Genomic DNA, 25,790 nt, shown 5'->3' on the forward strand with positions numbered 1-25,790 from the left:
CCAAAATGTCTTCAGTTAACCCTGTAATTATACTTTGATTGTTTCTGTCTATTTAATATTTTCTTAATTATTTGGCAAAGTGAGTCCCAGTGCTAAGATTTGAACTGTTTCTCATAGCTGCCTATTATGAAAGGAAACAAAACAATACCAAACATTTTGACCCCTCCTCCACAGAGCAAAAAATACGTTTTTCTTACATTATGGGTCACACCAGTGGGAAAACACTTTAAATTTGTGGATTCTGGTGAAAGAAGGAAAATTTAACCATCTTTTCACCTGTGCTGACCCTCATCTGACAAGGGCAGAACAGAGACAGGGATGCAGCACTGGCAAGTTCTAGGTAATGAGAAAATTTTTCCAGAAACTTTAAAACAACTTCCATAAAAATGAGGAGAATTTGATCTTTAAATTAGTTTTTTGTTGGAAAGAAATTGGCCCAACAGAGGCAAGTTGAGTTTATCATCCTAATGGTGAAGCTGAAAGAGGCTGCCTGGGGCCACCTGGTGACTCCAGATTCAGCATGCTTTTTCCAGTTCATCTTTTGAGTGCATAACCTGGCTTCTGGTGGGCCAATGTCTTTCAAATAAAATGTAAAGCTTAAAGGCCCTTCTTCATTTTATCTGGAAGTTGTTTTGTCTATGTTGTATTCTCTCACAAATGGACCATAAATCGCAGCATGGTGGGGCATTCTTTTAGAAATCTACTACTACTACTACTTACATGGATTTAAATAAACTATAACAGAATTGCTGAATTAAAAAGAGATCCTTTAATAAAACAAAATTTTAAAAAACGAAGGGAATCTTAAAGAAATGTTTTATCTTAAACCAGGACATGACTGAAGCCACTGCACTGAGAGCCATTGAGAAAACGACAGTGGGACTCTACGTCACCAGAGAGACGCCAGGCGACCACTTCTCTGATATTGGCGTCATCATCGAGGGTGTGGTGGTTCTTCAGGATCTGGACAATGTGGCCCTTGCAACAGCCATGCTGTTTGGACTTTTTACTGCTTGAACATGAGTTACTCATCACAGCTCCACTACACTTTGGGTCAAAAGGTGAGTAGAGTCATGAAGACTAAACTGCTCCAGCTCTCTGTTGTGCTAGTGGGGTAGTTTGCTCCAGGTAAGAGGACATGTAAAGTTGTAAAGTTCACACTTGTTCCTGCGTTTTGGAGATTTTCTGGTGAGCCATTAGTAACCCACAAAAATCATAGCATTCATTGTTGACCGTTTATTCTGTGACTGTTCTGTAATTACCATGTGGACAGGGCCAGTTTGTTTCCCCTCTTCCTCTCTGCTGAAGTTTTCTGAATGGCAGCATTAAGTTTAAATAGTTCCACCAGGGCCATGTGAAATGGGATGTTTGGTGTACGTCAGTTTGAAATAAGAATTTAATACTTTTTCTAAGAAACTAATTTGAAACAAGATGTCACAGTAAGGTCAGTGTTGGGATTTTTGACACTCACTGTATCGCTGTTTATCCTGTGACTATTGAATAAACGTTTGTTATGAAAGTATTGATTTGTATTTTTAATTGGGGTAAAAAATGGGTAATGTTAATGAATAAGACAGTCAATAGAAAGGTATTCTAGCAATAATTAACTTCAATGTCTATGGTAACAAACGTTTTGCATTGCAAATTAGTTCATATGTTACTTTGAATTGTTTTCAATTATATTTGTTCAGTTTAATCTGACAACAGAGGCCTTAAACAGAATGTTTGTATTGTTTTCTTCAAAGATGGCTGCCTGTACCCTTTTTCAAAAGAAAGACTCTAATTTCTATGCTGTGATTAAATTACTATGACACTGAAAAATTGACATTTCTTAATCTGCTAATTTGTTTTTCAGTAGCAGTAATGTCAGTTCAATTCTTTACCTGCTGTCACAGCAGTGAAATTAGACAATGTGTTTTAAAAGGTTATAAGTGGTAACAGGCAACCATCCTAGAACAGAACAATACAAACAATCTGTTTTAAGGCCTCCATTGGAATATAATACTAATGTAATATGAAAGTAACAGTGTAGTATTTAAGTGACCAAATAGTATTGGAGTTAAGTTAATGAATAGTGTTAGAATAAAGTGATTTAAGTATTCCAAGAGCTTAAATCACTTTATCAGAACATGTTTCAATCACTTTGAATCAACACAAGATACATAGGTTTAATATGAATACCTTTTGTTAATGCAACTCAATTGTTTAAGTTGCAGTTAAAGCAAAACATCTGTGTGCAACCAGTGTCCACTATTGAATTAAGTAAACCCAACCCAATTCTTTTTTTTCAGTGTACAGACCTACAGGAAAATTTTGCAGCTCACAGTTGTCTTTTCCTTGTCATATCAAAAATGCATCATAATCTTATTTGGAGATTATACAATTCTGACCTGTTTCTCCTAAATGGCTCTTAGGAGAAATAGTGAGCAAAAGAATGAATCAATTTGAGATGAGTTATCCTGTCAAGTTTGAGAATAACAAAAGAAACAAGAAAATATTTTTTTTGGCTGGGCTCATAGGCTTATCATAGATTTCTCCTTAAAGGGATTTTTCCCTTTCCTTCAATGTATTAAAAGGCCACCTTTTGTTCATATTATCGGTCTGCAAACTGACAAAACCTTTGTTTGGTGTCTAGACTTTCTTGTGTTAGTCAACCATTATTTAACAGCTAGAGCCACTTCTACTGTGGACTATGTCCCTTTACAGTACATAACCATCATTACCACACAAGGTTGTGCCAGCTGACCAATCAAAGCTGACTGGATTTTTCAAGATGGGTGCTTCATGGAGACAGGAGCTAAACAGAAGTTTTCAGACAAAGAGTGACAAAAGGTTCAGCAGCAATTGCACAACATGAGATAAAAATATGTTTTTGTTAACATTAAAGAAAGTAAACATCATCTTATAGACCCTAAAATAACATTATATACCTGCAAATGTGCACAATATGGGCTTTTTAACATCACAATGGAACAATGGAGTTCTACCAAGGACACATGGCTGGCTGGAGATGTGGAGTAGATAGGGGAGGCAGCAAACAGTGGCAAAGCAGAGTAGAGCCAGAGAGTGGCAGAGCAGCAGAGCGAGCTCTGGCTCAGTCGGCTGGCTTATATAGCTTGATGCACTCCCCAGGTGTGGCTGGTTAATTGACGATAGCTCCGCCCAGCAAGCAGAGCAGTAAAAAGACCAAGGCCCTGGGGGCTGTAACACCCCCATAAAGTCAGGGTCCCCAAAGGAACCCTTGCACCTAAACAAAAAATGAGTTTTCCATACTCCATGTATAGCCTCACCTAGTGTCTTAACAAAATACGTACCCAAAATATGAGAAAAATCTCAACGCTAGTGTCCAAAACAGCCCCCCTCTCACCCTCATCCATCCTCAGCAACTGGATCCTTGAAGCTATTTAAGAGGAAAGATGGGGACCTAGTGGGGGTGAAACACAGAGGAAAAAAAACAAACAACAACATACAAACCTAACTAATGCGACCGAGACAAAGTGTCTGCCAGCACATTGTCTCGCCTTTGATGTGGCGAATATCCAGGCAGTAAGACTGGAGAAACAAGACCCAACGCACCGCCTCTGGTGGGAGACTGTAAAAAACTGAAGAAACGTTCAGGGGTTGTGATCTGTGTAGACCACGGACAGGCCCTGTGCTCACATAAACACTGAAGTGTTGCAACGCCATAATCAGCGGTAGCGTTTCCTTTTTCAATTACTGAATAGTTCAGCTGATGCTTGTTAAATTTCCTTGAAAAGAAAACAAACTGGCTTATCCACTCCCAAGTCATCACTCTAACAGTAGAGCACCTACTCTGACATGACTTGGATCTACCTCAAGTTTAAAGGTCTGTCCCCACTGTGGCGCAGCCAAAACAGGGGCATCAGAAATAAGGGTCTTCACAGCCTCAAAAGCCTTCTGACACTCAGGTAATCAGACATACTTGACCTTTGCCTTCAGCAGGTTTGTGAGGGACGCAACAACAGTAGAAAAAATTTCTACAGAAACACCGTAATATCCAACCAGTCCCAAAAAACGCATCAGTGCTTTTTTAGTTGGAGGCGGGACCCAATAAGTCGCTCTGGCCTTTGCAAGTTCACACTTGGCCAAATTGATAGGTTGTTTGGCGTAATTTGGATGATGTTGTCATCAGAATAGATGACAACATCATCCAAATACGCCTAACAACCTTCCAATCTCCAACCACCATGTCCATTAGGCGTTGAAAGTAGCTGGTGCATTCCTCAAACCAAAAAGGCAAAAGGCAGTATATGAATACAATCAGTGGGAGTAACAAATGCAGCCATCTCTTGCGCTCTGTTTGACAGTGGGACTTGCCAGTATCCCTTCAGCAGGTCAAACTTACTCACAAACCTAAGCCGACCCTACTTGGTCAATGCAGTCCTCCATGCGAGGAAGGGGAAAAGAATCAGGTTTGGTCACATTGTTCACCTTCCAAAAGTCAGAACAAAACCTGGGGGTGTTATCAGACTTTGGCACAAGTAGGCAAGGTGACGCCCAACTAGAAGATGACGTTCAGCAATACCATGACTCAGCATATACACTGCTCAAAAAATTAAAGGAACACTTTGAAAACACATATTTCAATGTGGGGGAAAAACAAACTGGATATTAGCATTGATATGGACTGGATAATGTGTTAGGAATGAAAAGATGCCACATTGTTTGATGGAAATGAAAATTATCAACCCCAAGAGTTCTTAATTCAAGACACCCAAAATCAAAGTGGAAAAACTGATGTGACAGGCTAGTCCATCTTGCTGAAATTCCTTGGCAGCAAACTCAAAATGGTTATTCAGTAGTTTGTATGGGCTCCATGTGATTTTATGCATGACTGACGATGCCGGGACAAGCTCTGAATGAGACGACAGATGGTGTCCTGAGGTATCTCCACCCAGAATGGACCAGGGCATCACTGAGCTCCTGGACAGTCTGAGCAACCTGATGGTGTCGGATGGACAAAACATAAGTTCCAAAGGTGTTCTATTGGATTCAGGTCAGGTGAGTTCAACTCATGCTGCAATGAGTCCTGGTTTTCAGTTGCCTTTTTGTCATCCACCTGTGACCGGTTCATAGCACGTGTCACAGCACAGGCTCTAAACACCTCAGGAAACTCACTTTCATTTTTGTCAGGTCCACTACTCACCAATGTGCATCAGTATTATAGCAGGAGGAGGAACATCAGCCCATACTCGACTCCTGTTATATCATTACCCAAAATCATTGTCCACAGCCATCCATAGGGAGAGCAGGACACACACCAACTTGCACCCTCACCCTGAAACAGATCACAACACAACGTTATCTTATGGAGAGGTACCTGCATCACCTCCAAGCCCATGCCCAGCACTGGTATAAAAGAACCTGTTTAGGTGTCATCAGAAATGGTAAATTGAGGCTAAAATGAATGAGTCAAAAGCACCAGTGTCCCGCAATATTTTAACTCTGACTCTCATCACTTCCTACCAAGAAACAAATCCTTCAGTGAAGAAAGGCAAGTAGGACTCCAGATCTGGATCAACCACGTGTGGCTTACACTCACCGGCCAAAGGTTTTACCGTCTGTTCAGCAGGCGGCACCATGCACATTGCAGGCTTTGGTTACCGTTACCTGTAAATTGCCTATTCTTAGTTTTTAAAGCAAAGCAGTCCCTCCTCTAGTGCCCTTGTCTGTGACAATAGTTACAAATTTTGTTCGGGTCATGAGCCCCTGTTCATTCTTTTGCTGGATTCTCTGCCTGACGACCAGATGAACTCATTGAAAAGGACATCTCCCTGTGTCTTCTGCCACCATGGGCACCATGAGACCCACTATCCTCACCATGGGTCAGTACATAATCGTCAACAAGCACAGAGGCTTCAGCTGCCTCTTAACTTCGCTCACTGAGATAGGTGGAAAATGTGTTCTGGAACAGAATTTTTTAAATTGCTCCAAAATCATCAAGTCACGCAGATCTTCAAAATTGTCAACCTCAGCTGCAGTACACCAGCCCGATCAAACTGAGTTGATATATCACGAGACAAACTCCAAATGTGACTTATTGCCTCTTCTCCAACTCCTAAACGCTGACGATTAAGCTTCAGGGACAAGCTCATATGCCTTAAGAACAGCGGATTTACAGTCTCATGTTAACTGATCACTTTTTGACAAGGGAATACGCCTCCTGAGCCCTTCCAGTTAAACACCACTGCAACATCACAACACAAGTGGAGTTAGAACCACCCACGTGTCTCTGCTAGGCGCTCAAAAAGGACAAAAAAGATTTCAGGGTCTTTTTCATTGAATTTAGGAACTAACTCAACTCCTTCAAGACATCCACCCTGTCTTGGGGACCAACCGGAACCAGCATCATCAGCAGCAGAACATTAGCTGGAACCTTTCCCTCTCTATCAGAGATAGTTTTTGCCTTTCCAGCTCAAGTTTTGGCATTTCAATTTTTCTAATTGCCATTGCCTTCTCTAATTCATCCCCTGTTTCGTTTTCTTCTACTGCCATTTGCGATTGTCTGTTTCCAATTTCATTTGTATATAGAGTACTCCTTTTGTTGCTTCAAAAAGTTAAAACCCACAGCAGGCGTCACTGGATAGATGGAAGAAACATTCTCAACCTTCTCAAGAGACTGAAACACGGTTCTTCTGTGTCCAACACTTTTCATTTCATTAAATTATTATTTCAAGTTTGCCTTTATTTTTTCTCCCTCACCACATCCACTATTATAATGATCAGGCAATTTTATTAACTGCTCCTTTGTGCAGGCCATTTATAAACTCCTCACATGGTGAATCCACGAATGCTTTTACAAAATCCTCCATACTTCAGATTTTACACTAACCACATGAGCCAGGCAAGACAAAGAAAAGCGGGCTGAGGCCCTACCAACTGGCAGCCACCAAGGCTTAAAAGAGCCCACAACCAAAGCGAAATTCCCTTCTAACTAACTGCCGAGTCACACAGCTAACTAGCTAACTCACTCTAGTCTTCATGAGGCGTGGCGGTGGTATTTATGCACTGTAGCCCGCTGGTTTGAGAAAGGCGACAGAAAACTGGCAACCACCCACAACCACGGATGTGCTCCTGAGCAGCTTTAGGGGAAGGGAAAAGGGATGCTCCAGCCACCGTACCCAACACTACAAATAAACCCCCAGAGAACCCAAAGGGAAACGCTGCTAAACCTAACAAGAGAACTCCTCTACATTATGCACACCTGGGCTCAGCACGTACCTCTTCACATCCCTGTGGTCCAAAACCCAGAACAAAAACACCTCAAGTACATTTCCCAGAGCACATTCAAAAAACATTTTAAGATTTACCAAAGCTGAGACCAAGGAAAACTCACATGCATCACCATGCTGAATTTTTACCTGCCACACAGCTACCAACTGCAACAGCTCACACTGCTGTGCACAGAAAAAGTGCTCAATTCCGATTAGATTCTACACAAAGCTTACTTCAAAGTAGAAGAAGCATACCAAACGGCCAGGTCACACCTGACAATGGACAGAGCCCCCAATTTGTTACGACCGGCTCTGGATGTCGCAACAAAGGAGGAAATTCACGAAGGGTTTCAGTGAAACAAAAGATCATTTATTTATAAAGAAACATAGCAATGGGATGTGGTAGTTAGAATCAGTGGTGGGTGAGGGGTGTGGTGGTAGTGGAGAATGCGTGGTGCGGTGTTGTCGGTGTAAAACAAAACCGAGTTTCTACCAATGACAACATGGCTGGCTGGAGATGTGGAGTAGATAGTGGAGGGCAGCAAACAGTGGCAGAGAAGAGCCAGAGAGTGTCAGAGCGGCAGAGCGAGCTCTGGCTCAGTCAGCTGGCTTAAATAGCCTGAACACTTAATGATGAATTTAACCGACACTCTGTGGGTTGTCCAATGGATTGGAACTCTCTTTTGTAGCATCTCCTGACTTATACATTTCAATGATCTTTTCTCTGAGTTGCTTAGAGTGTTCTGGTCTTCATGTTGCAATTGTAGCAGGAATACTCCATAGACATATATAAAGAGTAGACGCCACATCGACCGCTGCTGCCTACTGGCGCTGACGAGCCGTGGGGCCGCCATCTTGGACCGGGTCACGGCTCCACTCAGCGCTGTTTGACAGCACATTAATCATCTTAACTCTGAATATTAAACTGATTTTCACAGCTTTTTTTTTTGCTGCAAAATGTCATACATGTAGCTATGATACAGGCCAAATGGTTTCATTTGCCAAAATCAAAAAAGTTCATTTTATTTCTCATTAATGTACATCAGCACCCATCTTGACAGAAAAAACAGAAACGTAGAAATTTTTGCAAATTTATTAAAAAGAAAAACTGAAATATCACATGCTCATAAGTATTCAGACCCTTTGCAGCGACATTCATATTTAACTCAACATGCTGTCCATTTCTTCTGATCCGCCACGAGATGGTTCTGCTTCTTTATTGGAGTCCAGCTGTGTTTAATTAAACTGATTGGACTGATTAGGCACACACCTGTCTATATAAGACCTTACAGCTCACAGTGCATGTCAGAGCAAATGAGAATCATGAGGTTGAAGGAACTGCCCAAGGAGCTCAGAGACAGAATTGTGGCAAGGCACAGATCTGGCCAAGGTTACAAAAGAATTTCTGCAGCACTCAAGGTTCCTAAGAGCACAATGGCCTCCATAATCCTCAAATGGAAGAAGTTTGGGACGACCACAACTCTTCCTAGACCTGGCCGTCCAGCCAAACTGAGCAATGGTGGGAGAAGAGCCTTGGTGAGAGAGGTAAAGAAGAACCCAAGGATCACTGTGGCTGAGCTCCAGAGATGCATTCAGGAGATAGGAGAAAGTTCCACAAAGTCAACTATCACTGCAGCCCTCCACCAGTCAGGGTTTTATGGCAGAGTGGCCCGACAGAAGCCTCTCCTCAGTGCAAGACACATGAAAGCCCGCATAGAGTTTGCCAAAACACACATGAAGGACTCCCAGACTATGAGAAATAAGATTCTCTGGTCTGATGAGACCAAGATTGAACTTTTTGCTGTTAATTCTAAGTGGTATGTGTGGAGAAAACCAGGCACTGCTCATCACCTGCCCAATACAATCCCTACAGTGAAACATGGTGGTGGGAGCATCATGGTGAGCATCATGTTGTGGGGGTGTTTTTCAGCTGCAGGGACAGGATGACTGGTTGCAATTGAAGGAAGGATGAATGCGGCCAAGTACAGAGATATCCTGGAGGAAACCTCTTCCAGAGTGCTCAGGACCTCAGACTGGGCCGAAGGTTCACCTTTCAACAGGACAATGACTCTAAGCACACAGCTAAAATAACAAAGGAGTGGCTTCAGAACAACTCTGTAGGAAATATGAATTATGAATTATGAAGCACTCGTTATGAAATGGGGCACCACTCTACAAATGTAGGGAAATAAAATAACTGATAATGGATTAATTCAGTTTAACAGTCTAATATCTGAATGTTGGAATTCTAAGAAATAGTGACCCAGTCTGTACACACAGAAACGCCAAGACGATAATTTTTGGTCTAAATGAAGTACATTTATTGACTAATATAATAACAAAACAGTGATTAATACGGTAATAAGTATAATGGGTGTTGTGTGTGAGGTAATAGGTGTGTGTGTGTGTAGATGATAATAGGTGTGTGTGTATGTGTGTGTGTGTTAATTATTCAGATTTGCATTTCTAACTAGGATTATGGACTGAGTAATCAGACCGCTGAAGGTATGACAAGATGATTAATAATTTGGAAAATGAACGACTGATAAGTGACTAAACAGAGTTATTAAAAGGAAGATTTTGGAAGCTATTTAAGGAAGATTTCAAGCTATTTTAAGACGTCAACCCAATAATTCAGATCACACCAATGGGTTTGCTGGCTTACTTTGTTGGAGAATGGCTGCTCAGAGGTTCGGCTGGGACAACGTGGCCTTGAACGGAACTTAACTTCAATTCTTGGTGGATCCCCAAGTCATGAAGTCTGTCGCTATGGCAACGTCTTGGCGTCCTGCCTGCTGATGCTTTTGAGCGCCTCTGGTTCAGTTTCGACTCAGCTGGGTGGATCTCAGCAGACGGTGGAGAGAAAGCCGGAACAGTTCGTCCTTCTTTTGGGGTTGACTTGACCGAAAAATGGCTTGATAAAAAAAGGTAGCCTCTCGTTCTATGGGTCGGCAGATTTAGCTGGAAAAAGTAGCAGACCTGTGACTGGAGCCGCTGCACAACGGGAAGAATAAAACTGGAACTGGATCGAATTGGTTCTTATCAAAAATCGTCAGCAAACAAAATGTAGCTCTATTTGTTCAGGTAGTGAGTGAAGATATCTATTCTTTGATTAAAAGAAAAATGATTAAGAGTCGTGGTTAGCAGAGGCCCGCTCTGTAACCAGGATAAGCTTCAGAGTAAAGAGAAAAAAGAAAAGGCGCCAAAAGAAAATAAAAGAATCGCTCAACGTAGTTTCTGAAAGCGAGTTAGGAAGGAAGAGTCGTAAGAGGAAGAGAAAGCGTAAAATTTTTCTGATACAATTTTGCTGCAATTTGATCCTGGAAAGCCAAGCTCAAAATGAACACATCTGTGTCTTCAGAGCTGATTATCACTGACGTGTATCCACTCTGTATAGCATGAGCAGCGTGAAGCAACAGTCGACCATCCGCTTCGTCATGTGTACTTTGTAGCTCTGGAACCTCAGTGTGGCCTTCTGTCGTGAGCTTGTAACATTTCTCTCCAGATGTGACAAACAGCACCTTTCCACTCAGTTGACTTGTACAGTTTGGTTTTTTTCCATTCATTCATGAGGAAAGTGATGAGACTTGTCTTGTTGCCTACGTTGGCCAGAAAGGTTCTCCATTGCCTTACCACTTGAGATGCTGTGATATCCTGGAACTTTGCCTCAAGGTCTTCTCCACTGGCAACCCTTTCACCCTACCCCTTTAGAAAGATTTTAAGTGGTTAGTTGATGCTGTGCATGCCCTGGTTTGTACCATTTTTAGCAAAATATTCCGTTGCTTTTCGGAACTCGAAGCATTTCGGCAACCGTTTTTCGCCAAATTTAGCATATTTTTTATGTTTTATGGCAAAAGTATTGCATAAATGTAATATATTTTTTCCTCTTTATATGTTTTTATTCTAATTTTAACATACTGAGCCCATATTGTGACCAAAAACAGAATTTGAAGAAATTCTAGTGAATTTTGAATTTTCATATAAATCGGAGTGCCCCTCGTATATATATATATATATATATATATATATATATATATATATATATATATATATATATATGTGTGTGTGTGTCAGTTGTAATCTAAGTCAGTGTTATGGAATATGACTTATAAAGTCTCAGTTCACAGACGGGTCAACACCGGCACTAAACATAGCCTAGCTAGCTGGCCACGATTTCACTGGTGGGCATAAATACAGCACAGTAACATTCGATTCACAAAATACAACCAATAGTAATGTTAAATCTTACTTGTGAAAAGTAATCCTTCGTGCCCTGTTTTTGACGGTCCAGCGATTTGAACACGAATATGCGGCACAGTGCTCCATTCAGTATCTCGCAGCGCGCAAAGTATGCTGGTCCAAGTCAAATGTCAGGTCACCCCAGATCTGTAAACATGCCCAGAGGAAAAGAAAATTCAAAAAGAGATCTCAAAAATGTTTCATTTACTTCTCTAGACAACTTTGAGATCTGTGTGACACCAAACTGAGACTAAGGTTTATTTCTCCTGTGTCTCATTTTTTCTCCAGAGCAATAAGATGCACTAAATCTCAGTTTAGTCTCCTTTAAAGTTTCAGAAGAGATCTCAACAAGCTCTAATATAATTCTCAGAGTTTCTCAACTTTTGTATCTCTTTGTGAGCTGAGGCAGAGAAATCAGAGAACTCTCTCTAAGAACTCTGTCTATTCTCATCCCACCTTCAGTTCATGCATCTCATACTAAGCTCAGACAGAACAAATGAAGAGATCTCCACAAGCGCTTATTGAATTCTCAGACTCAGATCAACGTTTTGGTTGTTTTTAAACATCTATCATGTTGACTTTATTAATCCACATGATATTTTTTTAAATTATGTATTACTGTACGCAGAATGAATTGATTGAAAATTTATGCTTGTAGGCTGCAAAGACCTTCTGCTTTTGTAGTAATTACATGTTCTATGAATAATCTTAAGTATTCCACTACACGTAATTCAGTTTTTTTTCATGAACCACATAAAAAACATTGTAAAATAAAAACAACAGCAATTTATTGGTAACTTGAGAGCAATAAAGTTACTATTTCAACAAAGTACAATATCAGAGTAAAGCCCTGCTTATTTGTCACTTAAAAATACTACTACCACTACCATTGCCTCCAATAGCGGACACATTTGTGAATATAGTTAGGAAAATAACTATCAAAAAAAGTAAACAGAATGCCACACTTTTGACATTTGCATTGCGGAAATTTCATTTTAGAAAATGCCAACAAAAAACATTGTAACAATCTGTTTCACTGGACATCTCAAAATCAATAATCTAACAATATTAACACATGTATCACCATGGTGGGCGGCATAACTCAGTGGGTAGAGTGGCTGTCTTGCAACCGGAGGGTTACTGGTTCGATCCTTGGCCTGTCATGCTCATGTCAAGATGTCCCTGAGCAAGACACCAAACCCCTAATTGCTCATGATGGGGAGTGAGTGAGTGAGTGTTCTTTTCCAGAGGAGAAATAAAGGAGCTATTAAAAACACTGTATTGAGATTAGGAAGGTATCTCCCAGAAGTCTCAAGTATGACTCCCTCTAATTATCATGTCTCACCTATTTCTCCTAGTGAATTTTAGGAGAAACATTTTAGACAAAATAGAAACTAACATTAATTCTCAAACTCAATTTGAGAATCTCAAATTTGTCTCCTGAGCTTTGAGCAGTAAAATTTTCCTCTGGGTGGCCGAGCGCGATACAGATATTGAATACTTTGAGCATTGTAAAGTCGATGTTTAGAAAGATTTTTGTAAGAAACGGGGATACAGTGTTACCGGGAAGATAAAAAAAGAGCTTGTGGCCCTTGCTTGGGCATTGTCATTTAAAAATGCCTCAATAGCATTAACAAAAGAGCAGGGACGGGAGGCTGTCAACACTGACTACAAGTCTCTGCTTCGGATCCATATTGACGGCTGTCAGATGACAATTCCAGATCCCTTATGTACTGTGGAGACCTCTGGTGGTTTGTAAGTTACCCCAGGATGTCTGTGTTTCTTTAAGTGCATTCGCACGGGATAAGCAAAGTCTGTATTTTACTTGAGTTTACTGACATAACAGCCAGGATATGATGTCAGATCCGCTGTTGTCGCTGTCGCATCCATGTGCAAAGAATAGACTATATATATATATATATATATATATATATATATATATACACACACACACAGACACAGTCTATTCTGTATATATACACAGTCTATGGTGCAAAATGGTCGGCCGCTACTCCAAAAAAAACACAGACACCGTTCGCGCGACTAAACTTTAAATACATTAAAATCTATGTTGTAACAGCACTATTGTTATTGGTTCATTAGGTTTAGGCACAAAAACCACTAGGTTAGGTTCATGGAAAGCTTGTGGTTCAAGTTAAAATGATCACTTTTAACATAGTATGTATTCGTCATGGCAACAGTAAACATGTCAAAGCAGCAACGTGTCTTGAGAACAGCGGGCAGCGCTGTCGGGATAACGGGCTGTCAGGGCGTTTGGATTCAGCCTGTTGAAAGATATGCTTAACACACGCTGCTACACATGTCATCTATCTCAATATTCTTCCAAATTTCCCTCTTCTTGTTGATTTAATTTCGCTGTTTAAGTGTATGCTCCATAGGCCTGTTGTGTATAGACCTACTCCTGCATTTGCTCGTAAAATGCTGTCAGTAATTTCCACCGCAGCGTCCATAATTTTACTGAAAAAGATGTAGAAAAAGACGCGGAATAAAAACCAACAACAACAAAAATACCCCCCAATCACTGAGATGCAGATTCGCACAGGACTAATATTATCCCAGGATGTCGGTGTTTGGCGAAACATAGTAGGTAATTTGCGGGGGAATTATTATTTTACTAATTACTGACATGGCGCATTCAGACGGGATTAAGATCACCGACCTCCTCGGCAATTATTACAAATCACCAGAGGTCCCCAGGTAATATTTTTACTTTTAAGAGACAATTGAAGACTCAATTGTTCAGAGAACACCTAGGCACTCAATCCGACTCCACCTTAGGGGTAGAATAAGTCAGGTCGTCCAAAACCCAACACTTACTTAGCGCTGACAAAGTTGACAAAAGGGGGGGTGGGGGGGGCTGGGGGTTGGCAATTCTTCTGCAACTTGATGGCAACACCCTTGACCAATCACACTTGAAGCACTTTTTGCACTTACTACAGGTTTTTCCTTATGTCTGAATTCTAGCTTGTGTTGTACGTCGCTTTGGACAAAAGCGTCTGCTAAATGAAATTGTAGAATTGTAGAATACTAATCCCGTGCGAATAGGGCTGACAACAACGCTTTATCGGGCTTTGTTGACACGGTGGGTAGCTTTGAACTCTGACCTGGAACTTATTGACCCAGCACCGCGCATGCGCACTTATAATGCTGATTCCGCTTATTGACATAATTTTGTAAAAAAATCTGTTTTCATTTTGATATTAAAGAGTTTCTTTTTTTGTTGCTGCAAATTCTATTGACCTTGATTTCATGTGCAAAGGCAACTAAAGGGTGAAACATCCAAAGGGTGTGAATTACTTTTATTGGCAGTGTAGCAACCATCAAAATAGAAGTCACAGTGAAATACAGCACCTCCTCAGATCTCCAGCAATACACCTGCCAAATTTGAAATGAATCAGATGCACAGTTGTCAAGCTATGTGAAGAACAGTCGCAATCATACAGACTTTATTTATTAGTTAGAATTGTGACAAATTAATTAAGGTTGAAGTGAGTATCTTGGAAGTGAGACAACTCTGAGATCAGATAAATACAGAGCTGGGATTTGAGTTTGCTCACTGAGAGAAATGTTTGATGTTGTGCATGTTCATTTGTAAGCGAATCAAATTTTCATGAGGATCTTGCTGTTATCCGAAGGGCTGATAATTTCAGTCAAACAAAGTTCAGAGCAGTGAGAAAAAAATAAACCACAACATTAAACTGGGACTGAGCAGAGATGAGAAGAAAACTGTTGCTTAGGAGATGACTTTAGGAAGTATCGGGAAATGGTCAAAATGTCGGAATGATGCTAAGCTCACTTCTGTCTGGGAAGATTAGGATGGACAAAAGAGAAATCTTTCTATGGACATTCCTTGCCTATGGAGAATTACCACAGTTTTCCATACCTTCCTCTCTCATTGTGGTTCATACAGAGCCAGTACTGGTCCCAGTAACTGAAGACAACTGATGAAAATCTCAAACTTTTGTCCTTAAAGATGTAAACTTTGTACTTTTTCTAGTTAAACCAATTTTTTTTGTTGATAGTATTTGGTATGTGAATCCCACATTTTTCAGGTCAGAACACACAATCAGAACACAGCTCTTGTTGTGATTCCTCAATTCATTGTTAAACGTTAACAGTTCCCTTAAATTAGGTAGGGGAAGTGTAGAGGAAATCACCAAATGCTTTCTAATTATCTACTTTTGAAAGAGAAGATTGCAAACTTTGGTTCAAATTTTCCTCATCCCTTTTCCAATTAAACTATACCATAAGGGTCTTTATTTAAAAGGGGTCTTAATTTTAAAGATAGCCACATGATGCTTTTTCGATTCAAAAGTGACAGACAAGCTACAGAGTAGCTACAATAAGCTGTCCAAATGATTGCTTAAACAAAAAAGTGGTGTCATGAGCAAACTGAAGCGTTGACATGACTGCAAAAGTTTTGGCTGCTAAATGCTTCACAAAACCATTGTCTCATTTCAGATTGTCAACATTCATTTCCAAATTGTGACATATTGAGAATTTCTACGCTGATGCCCAGATATAGAAGGAAACTCAGATTAACTTAGCCTGACTCTGACCACTTACAGCTACAGCACAAGTAGAGCTACAGCCCAGATGAACAATATACGTGCAAATTAGAAAAGCACTCAGAGAGTGCTGTACACCGTCAAGGTTGTTCACTCCCTCATATGGTATTGCCAGAAACACAACCTTCTTCTTTTTTATATATAAATGAAACATTTGTTTCTTAGTTATTGATGATTAAAGGTCATGGCAACATAGAATGTGGCCATTTAATATAGAGGCACCCACAAACAAAATGACCTCACACAGAGCACAGGTGTGTGTTATACATGTGTACATTGTGTACGGATACCGAATCGCATGACCTAAATATGTAGCGGGTAATTGATGAGACTCGGAAACACCCTCACAATTCAATCAATTGTTCCTTGTTTCATTTCCAACAAAAAAGTCCCGATAAGTCTGCAGTGGTCGATTTGTAGTAGGATCGTAATCATATGATCGTCAGCAGGCAGCTGACATAGCATTCACTTATAGTCACGGTTACAGTGACGCCACGCTGCTATCTCGCAATACAGAATGTCACACTCCTCCTGTGCCAGTGCTGATCAGCTGATTAGGAGCAGCTGGGGAGAGAGACAGCTGAGAGCAATGAACAATCAATCAGCTCAGCATAAAGCTGGGCGCATCCCTCACTACTCTGCTGTGTCATTGCTTCATACCTACCACATGCCTGCCACATACCTGTCACCTACCGCCTGTATCCCGTTCCTACCCAAGACACACTGGACCCTGCTGCAAGCTTACAACTCTTTGGATTACGGATCACCTCGTCTGCCTTCCCCGATACACGCTGCACCCCGTTACCCGTACACCGCCGTCAGAACTCTGGTTTTTGTAAATACCCTTGCCGGTCCTGTCATCTTCACCCCAGGGGCCCTCGCCCACTCTGCACCCTTCTTCTGTTCACTCCCAATCCACCTGCTCCTCAATCCTCACCCTATGTTCTCCAGCTGGTCTCCTGACTCCCTACTGGACACTCAGCGAGTTTTCCCTCTCCCTGTTCATTTAACTTAGTTTTCATCGTGGCTCTAAGCCATCGTCTTTAGTTTGTTTAGTTTAGTTTTTGCCCCCTTCCTGATTTTTTTCCCTGTTCCTCTCTTGGAGTTAATTGTTTAATTCACCCTGCCTGTCTGTTTCGCCTGCTGCTTGGGTTCACACCGCCCGTACGTGACACAGAAATCTTTAACAAATCCATGGATCCAGACTATAAGCTGCATCACTGCCAAAATCTACTCAATTGGTCCTTGTGTCATTTTTGACCTTCCCTGAAAATTTAATTCAAGTCTGTTCGTTTTTGAGTAATGTTGCTAACAGACAAACATACAAAACTAATGCCGATCGTCACACAACTTGATGACGTAATAAGCAAAAATAGAAATATTTAAGGTGAACAAATGCATTTACCTTGAACAAAAAAGTTGTGTACGAGGAAGAAAACCATAGATTTTAAATTAATGACACCTGTTTAGTCAAAGCAGGAATGACTTTAATTTTACACATTCATATCCCAATACAATTTAAATGGGGGAGTTACATTGGGTGAGTCAGTTTATATGAATGGGGAAATACACACAATACTTGTTTAAATGTACACTAAGAAAAATGAATCTGATGAGGTGCAAATATTACTTCAGTAAATCTGTGAAATCAACAATAAAAAATCAAGTTTGTATGTTTACTCAAATATATCAAGTATTTAGGTCACAAATATTTGTTCAAAAAACAAGGCTTTGTGAATTTTTTTTGGAACAAGAATTATTTAAGTAACACACAGCACACACTTTAACTTATTTTCAGAAAGATATTATACAGAACTATGCCAATCAGTCAAATATCATAGATGATATTGTTGAAGCACACATTTCTGAGGCATATGAATGTTCAGGGGCACATGAATCTTCAGGCGAGTTTGAAGCCAAAGAATTGAAAGATGAAGAAATTGAATTTAAATTAGGTCATCTTTTACTGAAATTGGAGAGCATTTACAATGTGCCAAGCAAGTGCATTACTGAAGTAGTCTCAGAGCTTCAGTTTATATCTGCTTCAGTGTCAGGTGCTGGCATAAGAAAGACTTTAAACTCATGTTTGAGCAAAAATGACTGTGTATTTGAAGAGCGAGTTGTCTCAGACTTAGTTAAACAGTTGAGTGAGTCTACCCCAATCAGCACAGCTTTAAGACCTGATGGTCCCCTTGCCACATCTTATAAAAGACGAGAGTTTTTAAGAGGACACTGAATGTAATTAAGCCTGTAGAATACATTCTGGACAAGAAGGACAGGCGAACCTTATGTTCCTATTCTTGGGGTACTGTCACAGTTATTGAGCCTGAAGGACATACAGGACAAAGCTTTAAACACTTCATTCACAGGGGCACAGGGACAGTAAGAGTCTTTTCATGATGGAACTCATTGTAAAGAAAACGCCCTGTTGTCCACTGGAGACCTAACGCTGCCCCTTAATCTCTACATTGATGATTTTGAGGTTTGCAACCCGCTCGGAACATCCAGAACAAAATATAAAATCACAGCAGTTTACTGGGTTTTGGCAAATGTCCCACCACAGTTTCGTTCCACACTGAAGTCTGTTTATTTAGCTGTGCTGTGCAAGGCTGTGGATGTAAAAAAGTATGGCTATGAGGCAGTGCTAGAGCCACTATTAAAAGATCTTGTGAAGTTGGAAGAGGAAGGGCTCTTCATTCCCGTTGTTGGAAAGAAAACCAAAGGTACAGTAATTTCTGTAATAGGAGACAATTTAGGTGCCCATTCAGTTGGTGGCTTCTTGGAAAGCTTTTCTGGATCCTATGTCTGTAGGTTTTGTTTAGGAAGTCTCTCAGAGTTTAAGGAAAAAGAAGTCAGAACTGGGTCCTTCCAAGCAAAAACAAAGCATGAGCACTCTCTTCATGTACAAGCAGCTTTAGAGAGTCCCACTGACAGTCACTGCTTTGGTGTGAAAAGGCAGTGTGCCTTAACCAATCAGCTGAAATATTTTCATGTTTTGTCTAGGTATCCACCAGACTTGCTCCATGACCTGTTTGAGGGAATAGTACCTCTTGAGCTGGTTTTGTGCCTCAATGTTTTCATGAAGGAAAAATACTTTACCTTGTCTCAACTCAATGACCGAATCAGAGAGTTCCCCTACAAGTGGACTAATAAAACTGACAGCCTACAGCCGGTCCCATTGAACATCTCCACCAGAAAAAGCGTCGGTGGAAACACTCATGAAAATTGGAGCTTATTGCGTCTTCTTCCTTTCATTATTGGACACAAAGTGCCAGAAAGTGAACCAGCATGGCATCTTCTGATGGACCTCAAAGACACTGTTGAAGTGGTAGATTCTCCACTTCACACTGATAACACAATTAGATACCTGGACATCAAGATTTCAGACCACAGGCACAGATACATGCAGGTTTTCCCTCAGGCAAAACTTCTTCCAAAGCACCATTTCCTTGAGCATTATCCGGAACTAATTAAGGCTTTTGGACCACTTGTAGCTCTGTGGACGATGCGCTTTGAAAAATATCTTTAAATCTTTAAAAACACAAGTTTTTCAAGAGAGTTGTTCGACATACAAGCTGTTTTCGGAACATTTTACTATCTCTTGCTGTTAAGCATCAGTTAATGCTTGCTTATCACCTGCATGGCACATCTACTGAAACCTGCACTCAGTGTCTCAAATCTTTCCAGAGTTCCTGTAGACGTCCTAAAGGAAAACCTACAGGAAGCAGTGCAAAGGAAGTTTCCAGGGGAGACAGGTATTCAGGTGGCCAGTACAGTGACCTGCTATGGCACTAGTTATTCAGTGGGAATGATTTTGCCCTATGGAGCCACTGGAGGGCTTCCAGATTTTGTTGAACTGAGTCTGATCTTCATTGTTCATGGCCGACTTGTATTCGCTGTCAAGCGTCTCTGGTCATGGTACAGTGAGCATCTTCATTCTTTTGAACTGGAATCCACAAGACAAGTGACAGCAACAAGAATTAACAGACTCCTACCCTCTTGCAGCATACACTGTTGAGGGAAAGCGTTATGTCACCTTGAAGCGTTACATCCATATTCAAGATTAGGTAACTAAATACAGTATATATTAATGGGTTTCCAGTTTTTTCCTCTATTCACTGTCATAGGTTAGTATTTCAGATCATTGTAAAATCTGTAATGATCCAGACTTCGTGTCATACTGAAAGAAGACATTTGCAAACTTTCCCTGCCATCTGAAATCCCTCAAACTGTGGATGAATTGAAGATTATTGTTAGAGAGACGTTTGATATTGAGCAAGATTTCAGTTTGCAATTCCAGGACCAGGATTTTGATGGACAGTTTTTCACTCTCCTTCAAACTAACAAAAAAAAGGACAAAGACACCATCAAAGTGGTTCATGTGGAACCAGAGGTCATCTTGACCTTAGATGATTCTCTGAATGTCGAAGGTGTCCAACACAGCTTCAGTAGAAGTTGTGCTTATTCATCAGAGGATGCAAGTTCTTGTTCTGCTGCATCCAGTGACACCATTATTCTGCGTTCTCCAGGAAGTTCCTCTTCCCTTTGTTGTGAGTCTTGGCCAGTTGTTTTTGAGGTACCAACCTTCTCCCTTGATACTGAGCTAATTCTACAAGCTCATAAAAAAGATGGAAGCATTCTCAACAATCCTGCTGTAAAATCAAACATTCTGGACAAGCTTGCCGAGACAATCTTTGCCTACACCGCCTACCCTTCTCAGGCACAAAGGGAGCAGGTTGCAGAGGCCTTGGTTATGAAGCACCCATGTTTGAGAGATCCAGTGTCATTTAATGGCCTACATAGTTGGCACAAAAGCCTCAAATACAAAATGGGAAATTACAGAGCAAAGTTGAAAAATCTTGCCCTACCAGAACTGAGTGTAAACTGTCTTAAGAGAAAAATCAGCTCACGACAATGCTCCAGGTAAAAATCTAAAGAAGGCAAAAAAAATCTGAAGTCAACTACCTCCCACCTCATCCTCAAGGTGAAAGAGATGCGACCCTTGAAAAAGAGAGAGTGGAACTTTTCTATGAACACAAAAAGAGGGACAACAACACGGTGATCAATGAGAAGATGGCCAAGACATTCTCACTACAATGAAATGTCATCCTCAATAAACCACCAGTGATTGACATCAAAGCTCAATGGCCTGCCCTCTTTGAGCCTTCCCAAGTAAGTATCTTTTATTATTGTCTTTAACCCGTTTAAGTTCACCGGCCCGCAGGCGGGCCGTTTTGATATCTGCATAAGCATTTTTCGAAATAGAACGACACTGCCAACGCGAGGATTCAAACACTATACACCGATAGAAAGCTTAGATTCTCGTGAATCCGCCGGTATAAACCACTTTCAGATGTGATTACCACAGCGGGTAATATAAACACATTTCTCCAACAAACAACAAAAATTTAAAGGGACACATAAAGGGCATAACTCACCTTTGGACGCACTTTTATCGGTCAACGATGAAAATAATCCACAAAAACCGGCCATAATCCAAGAGTAGTCATCCAGACAATACTAGCAAGTATAATATTTTGTCCAAAACATGTCTTGAAATAAGTACATAATCCACAAATAGCTCGGCTCCGTGTGTGCACATGCGGCGCGTGGCGGTGCTGCGCGTTTCATAATCACTGTATTTATGCCCATAATTTTATTCAGCTTGCAGATATCCATGTGCTCTTGGACTCAAAATGGCAACTGAAGTCTTTCCTTTATGTTTACACTGCGTTTCAACCAATCAAGTGACACTGGCCTGCCTACGAGCCCTAAACGGCCAAACATAGCCGAGACTGACCGATCTGGATCTACCTCTTTTTATCAGTAAATTCTGAGCAAATCACATCGGAGGAAACGTTTGACTGACAGGGCTGGTAGCCAATGAGCCTGCTGAATAGCAGGATATAAATAGAGCCTCTGCCAGCGGGATTCTGTGACTCTTCACACCTCGGCTCCAGTGCAGTGCAGCAGGAGCCTCTCTCTCTGCCTCCCAGTCTCTCTGATCCACACTGGAGCCTTGAAGTGCCGTTTTTGAGTTCTTTATGAGTTTTTGGAGTGAAAGTAATGTGAAAACGGGCTGAAAATCGAACATAAACCATTTTTGCCCAGGGAGTGCAGAGGATGTACAGAGGGTGTCCAAAATTGACAGCGCCGGGGCATATTAGTACAAAAACATGTGTGAAACACTCATTTCTTGTAGTATTGCTCTGAAATTTTGTCCTGAACTATGTAAGACCCCAGGCTGTTGCCTTGTTGTGTTTCAAGCTCTCACAGTGCTGCCACATTAATTTTCAGGTGTTTTATTAGGGTAAAAATTTAGGCGAGAATAAAATTCATCCTAATTCAGTGTGTTCCAACATACATAACTGTGTGCCAGTAGCACCTAGAGTAATTCTGACTGCACTGGGTGAAAATTCAGGTTGTCAGCTTTCAAAGGAGACCACAACCATGTATGTACTCCAAACAGTTCAAGGACAGCATTCAATTTACTTTCCGTACATCTTCAGTAGAAATTTCAGGCGGAAACTGACTGAACCTTATGGGGTTTTAATGTTTTCAAATGAAGGGTTTAATACATTTTCAAATTGTATTTTTTTCCCTCAGTTTTGACATACATTGTTTTTGTTGGTTTGAAACCTTTGTATTGCCTTCAATGTTGTTTTGCAGTTAATACTTGTCTTCTTTCCCTGTTTTTCTGGAATTATTTCTGTGTCTAGTGATGATGGTTTCCACGTTCTGTCTTGGTCTTTTTTAGACTGAAGAGGAATTCTGGAGGATCACACTGAAACCATTGCTGTCCACATTCCTGGGAAAGAAACGGTTGAGCCGAACGGTTGAGCTTGGACAGGAGGAAGGGGGGAGCTGTGGGGAAGAAACTTGATGCGACCCTTGACATGTTAAATGAGGCATGTATTTAGAACTATTTACACAAGTTTATGTTGGAGCTATATGATATATGCACATAACATTATTTCATTTCTAATTTGTTGTAGGACAACAGCATCGAGTCCCGAAGACAAGCAGTAATCAGAGGCCATATTCTCCATCTTGGAAAGAAGATGGAGGATTTAATCAAGGACTACCAGGTAAATATGATATACCTCTGCCATTACTCCTGATTTGAAGCCCTGCCTGTTTGAAACAAAGTATTTAATTGTACAATAGCTAAAGGTAGAAGTAATTATATGCCTTCAGGTTCTAAATCACCTGTAAGTATTTTAACTTGTGAAAATTAATACATACACAGTACTTTTATGTTTCGCCAAAAACCAAAACCCAAAGAACAGGGTTGCAGATTGGGAAACTAACAAAATCTAGTGCACAAAAACAATTCTTACAAAAAAATGACCACTAAGTTCTTAAAGGTGACCGACAAGAATTATTCCCGTGTTTATCAAAAAAGATAGATCACAAAGCAAATGGACCAAACAACTAAAGGCAAAGTAAAAGTCACTTGATAAAGGTTCAAACGCAGTTTGGGTCACCACGCAGTAAATTGAACAATTTCAAGGGAAAAAAAAAAACAAAAAGCCAACTGAAGGTGTTGAACATCTCACAGCACTTAACCAACTGAACCATGGATTTGCAGTCCTTTGTATACTGTCCCAGATGAATTAATTCCAGTCAGCTGAGGAAGAACATTCGGGTGAACCCACTGGTTCCTGATATTCTCTGCATTAGACCCTCAATAGATCTGTGCTCCACTGGATCTTTTAGATTCTGTCCATAACATTACAATAGGGTCTTCCTAAACTCTTGATTTGAGATTCCTCTTAATTTAAATCAGTGGGAAACATCTAAAACATTCTGTTTCAGAATCCAGAATCAGAATCACTTTTATTTGCCAAGTATGTGAGCACATACAAGGAATTTGACTCCGGTATTTTACAGTACCCTCTTGTACTAGACAAATAGAAATTTAAATAATAAACATAAATTTTGTAACAAAAAATATCAAAAATACTAACATAACTTTAACATTACGTAATAAGAAAATTTAACATAACATGACATGACATGACATAACATAACATAACAACATAAAATAACTTAGTTTAAAGTGATCAGTGGAAATTGTGCATTTCTAGTTATAATTTTATTGTTTATAGGACTGTTTGTTGCGGTTATTGATGTTTATGTTCATGATTCAGACTGTGACTGGTTTCAAATGTTCATCAGAGCAACAGTCTGTGGAAAGAAACTGTTTATGTGTCTGGTGGTTTTGGCGTACAGAGCTCCGTAGCGCCTGCCGGAAGGGAGGAGGTGAAACAGGTTATGTCCAGGGTGTGACGGATCTGCAGTGACGTTGCCTGCCCTTTTCCTGACTCTGGACATGTACAAGTCCTGAATGGAGGGCAGGCTGGCACCGATGATTTTTTCTGCAGTCCTGACTGTCCGTTGCAGTCTGTGCCTGTCCTGCTTGGTGGCTGATCCAAACCACACAGTGATGGAAGTGCAGAGGACAGACTGGATGGTGATGTAGAACTGGATCAGCAGCTCCTGTGGCAGGTTGAACTTCCTCAGTTGGTGCAGGAAGTACATCCTCTGCTGGGCCTTTTTCCTGATGGTGTCGATGTTGGACTACCAATTCAGGTCCTGGGAGATTGTGGAACCCAGGAACCTGAAACTTTCCACAGCAGACACCGTTTTGTTGTGAATGGAGAGGGGGGCAGCACAGGGGGGCTCCTTCTGAAGTCTACTGTCATCTCCACAGTCTTGACCGTGTTCAGCTCCAGGTTGTTCCGACCACACCAGAGGACCAGCTGTTCTACTTCTCGTCTATATGCAGACTCATCACCGTCCAGGATGAGGCCGATGACGTTGTGTCGTCTGCAAACTTTAAGAGCTTCACGCTTGGGTCACCTGAGGTGCAGTCATTGGTGTAGAGGGAGAAGAGCAGTGGGGAGAGCACACACCCCTGGGGGGCGCCAGTGCTGATTGTCCGGGTGCTGGATGTGATGCTCCTCAATCTCACCTGCTGCCTCCTGTCTGTCAGGAAGTCTGTGATCCACTCACAGGTGGAGGCTGGTACAGTGAGCTGGAGGAGTTTGGAGTGGAGGATGTCCGGGATGATGGTATTAAACTCCAAACTGAAGTCCACAAACAGGATCCTTGCTTAAGTCCCTGGGGAGTCAAGGTGATAGGGACTCTCCAGGACCAGGGTTGGACACCCCTCATTTAAAAGTTTATAAGAGAACATTGTTTACACATCCTTACCATGCATTGAGTCTCAATTGGAAACATACCAATGTTCTGTAGCTAGAACAGAAAACAACAACTAAACACAAGGGTATTTACTGTAGGTGAAATACATCGATGTAGATTCACAGGGATTGTTTTATTTATTGTGTTTTGTTGTTAGCCAATACAATGAAAAAGTCACCTGCTTCTCCTGGCTGATAAAAGACTTAATGATGAAGCAATTTGTGCATCCCTTTCATTGATAATGTTGGTTCGATTTTCTTTGTGTTTCACAGGTATATGATGATGATGATGCTGTGGATGTCCAGGATGCCATCACAACATTTCTCCTCAACATCTTTGTGGTGAGCAAAGGAGGAAGTGAAGGCCAGACGCAAGTTGGAATTGCTATAGAAGGAGCTGAGGTACTTTATGGGATTCCCAGTGTCACTCAGGCTTGTGCGTACCTTATGGGCCTCATCCATGCCCTGGAACTATGTTACCCAAAGAAGCTGAAGTACACCTTCGAGGCAGTTCAGAAGAT

Source organism: Acanthochromis polyacanthus, chromosome 1 (assembly GCF_021347895.1).
Source record: "Acanthochromis polyacanthus isolate Apoly-LR-REF ecotype Palm Island chromosome 1, KAUST_Apoly_ChrSc, whole genome shotgun sequence".
Lineage (NCBI taxonomy): Eukaryota > Metazoa > Chordata > Actinopteri > Pomacentridae > Acanthochromis > Acanthochromis polyacanthus.